We start from the raw sequence: 3579 nt of genomic DNA on the forward strand, positions 1-3579 counted from the left end.
GATGCAGGGGCCATGTCCATCCAGTAGGACTGGCGGGGACGGGGAAGGAGAAGAGCGAGTTTTATTTGAAGAGCAAATGAAAATCTTTGAAAGGTTTTTATCAAGAAAGTAATCAGATCTGGTTTCCATTTTTAACTGATCTCTCTGGCTGCTGTTTGGGGCTACATTGAATAGTAGAGGCTGGAAAGTGAAGTAGGGATTTTTACATTAGTCCAGAAGTTCAGACCAAGATGCTGCTGCCTTGACCTAGATGGTGGTGATGGTAACAGTGAGATATGGCCAGATTTGGTGTACAGTTTTGAAAACAGGTATTACATGACTTGCTAGTGGTTTAAGTAAGTTTATCAGTCTGGGTGCTTTTGATTTCAGGTAACAGAATATCTAAATATTAACTGTCTTTGAAAAATAAGCACAACTTACAGATTCACACAAATGAAAAGTGGAAGAGTGGAGGCTTCAGGCAAGGTTTGATCAGGACTCGTTTTCTTTTTCCTTTTTGTAGAAGTAAATTTTTAATGGCTGGTTAATTACATCACTACGTTTTATTGCAATGTAGTACTCATTTAAGCACTTAAAAATGGAAGATTTACAAAGATTAAATTAAGACACAGTAAATTGACTAAATATTTGTTTTTTATATAAATAAAGGTCATAACCACACCGTTGACATGTAATACTGTTATAATACAACAGTTAAACTTGGGAGTCTACAACAGAAGTCATCTGTAGTTAAACAGAAAACAAAGCTGGAAAAGACCATGTTAAAACAAAACTGCTGGGACTAACAGGTTGGAATTGTAAGTAGCAACAAACATATTCACTCAGCTCCTGAGTATTTCAAGTTTTACAGTACACATGAAAAATGATTTCTTCCATCAACACTATAAATTCAAACTGTCGAATGTTTATGCATTTTGCAAGTTACACTGATTGAATGCTTATATGGGAGCAGGGGTTGGAACATCTCCCAATTTGAAGTTTACATCACCCACATGCTAACACAAACAAAACTTTGTTCCATTTCCTTCCCCTCTTTCACCCCTCCCCCACAAAGAAGTCAGGATTTTTGGTTTCTTTTAGGTAATTGTTTTAAAGGATTTGTGATGATCAATTTGAACGTCTGAAATTCAGTAATATTTAACTCTTAGACAACTAAGAGGTTAAAGATGGAAAATAATTTCTCCTAACACTAAGTTAGAAAATCATTTGCATCATGCTGTAAACTAGGAAGCAATGTAAAGCGACAAAAACCTGTCCCCAGTACATAATTTTAAAAATCTAAATTTCAAATCAGCAGAGTTGGTCTACTTCCATGTTGACTATATGCCACAATATAAGTGTGAACTCTTAAAATGCATAGCTAATGTAGGTAGTCTTCCATTGTGGCGAATGCACAGGATCCAATTCCTGATGGAGCCATCAGTCCTAGATATTGTGTGGCCTGTCCCATTACTCAGGCAAGGGAGGTTGCTTTGGGAGACACTGGGTTTCTAATATTGCACTGTTAAGAGCTGAGCACATAGGTTCTCTCTGAATTGGGTCAAGCTGATTTCCAACTGGGCTATTCCAGGGATCTGAATATGCCTTCAACATTTTTTTATTTGCAGTGTTCTTGCCATGGTCTCTCCTTAGCTGTTCACTCATTGCTTGCAGCTCTCATCCAAAGTGGTCACTCTTTCTATGGTGGCCTGACTTCCTCCACACAACTGACATCTCATCTGACGAATCAACTTTCATTTTGGTGTCACAATCTTCCATTTCATGATCATGTTTAGAGCTACCATTTAGGAAACCATTGGATGAAGTTTCTCCAACTCCATTGGAGTAGTGATCTGTTTCCATGTCTACATCATTACTGGTGAAGTTATTAACTTGCTGTGATCTTGACATATTTATGCTGTTCAGTTCTGGTACATTCAAATTGGATGACTGGTGTTTATTACTATGGCAATATGATTGATGTGCTTTATTTGATATTACACCATTACTACAACTTTCAAAACCAGAAAAATGTGCAGTACTTCCTTTGCCTGATGCTAAATTGTGGATATTCATTCCATGGCTGGGGCTCATACTTGGACTACTAAAAGGTCGAGGACTAACAGGATAACTGTCTTGAGTCTTTGTACTTCGGCCTCCCAAACATCGTACTTCACTATGTGTACCATTCACCATTTCTATAAATGGACGTACTTTTAATGTGAAAAGGAGATTAGGATTTCTTTCAAGGAAACTTGGGTATAACTGTTGTGTTGTTTCAATGGCTTCTCCCATTCTTCCTGCTAATAGCAATTTCTGAATTCTTTGTCTATTCTTAACGGAAGCCAATTCTTCTAGACCGGTCTGGTCTGTAGATCTGGCAAAGGCCTCTGCTGTGGCACAGTACCCATGGTGGACTAAATAAGATGAAACCATTTTTTGTATCATGGTCTGCCATTCTCCTTCTCGGTCTCCGATAGGAAACCGGTCTATCTGTGCCTGGATTTTGGTTCACCACTCTCGCATATAGTCTTCTATATCAAACACGAAAGGACGTTGACCAAAATTGGCATCAACCACTTCTCCTGGTGTCCGAAGCCCCATGGTAGGATACAAATTTGGCAGTAGGTCAGTGAAAGCAATACCTAAACTATGTCCATTCTTGATGTAAAAGCGGGTATTGTTGATAAGATTAACACAACAGCCAATGACATCACCAGTTATGAAAGCTGGTCCATCAGGTTGTCCAGTTCCAGAAGAACAAAACGAATGTCCACCATCCCCATGGTAACCATATGAATGCTTATCCCAACCTGGTAGTCTATTCATGTTCACACCTTGAGCAGAAAGACCAATTCCCATGTAACCATCTCTTCCCTTACTGACAATTTTTACTTCAAAATAATAAATCCCACAGGTTGCTGGTATTGGATGCGTGGCTCGAACTGATGCTGCATCTTTTGGGGTTTTGCCATGACCTTTGTAGTGCACCCGCAGGTTGTTCTGAGAGAGGCCGATGTAGCCGACCTTGTCCTTCCTGCTCCAGGAGCGGGGCAGCGGCGTCTCCTGCTCGTTCACAGCCGGGTCGAGGCGCTTCAGCCGCGGCTGCAGCTCCTTCTCCTGCTCGTTCAGGGCCGAGTCCCCGTGCGGGAAGGTGGCCGCTGCGCTGCTGCCCGCCACCAGGGCTGGGGCCGGGGTGCCTCCGCCCGGGCCGGGGCCAGCGGCTAGGCCGAGGGGACCCGCTGGCGGAAGCGGCCGCCGAAGCAGGGGGCGGCGGGGGCGGCAGAGGGTAGAGGAGCAGGGCGGCCAGGCGAGCGGGCCGGAGAGGAGCCGGCGCTGACGGCCGGGGGCGCGGGCAGGACGACTCCGTAGACTGGGGCCAAGGCCGCCGGCGGTGGCGGCGGCTGCCCGGACATCCCGGTAGCGACTCGGCCTGCGGTCACCTCCACCTCTACTCTCCTTCCTCCTCTGCTTCCCAGGGGCGTTGTCGCTGATTCTCAGGCCTACCCTTTCTGTCTCCCATTCCCTATGTGTCCATTTATCCTTATGCTAACTATATTAATAACTGCAAGATGGCTCCAAGAGCATATATATATATGA

General features: G+C 43.8%; 1 pseudogene; it reads right to left on the reverse strand.

Moving 5' to 3' along the window:
- Window positions 1-622: 622 nt before the first annotated feature.
- On the reverse strand, window positions 623-3347 carry LOC118146288 (ran-binding protein 9-like; annotated as a pseudogene).
- Between the last annotated feature and the right edge of the window lie 232 nt (window positions 3348-3579).

The sequence above is a fragment of the Callithrix jacchus genome, chromosome 12, assembly GCF_049354715.1.
Source record: "Callithrix jacchus isolate 240 chromosome 12, calJac240_pri, whole genome shotgun sequence".
NCBI lineage: Eukaryota > Metazoa > Chordata > Mammalia > Primates > Cebidae > Callithrix > Callithrix jacchus.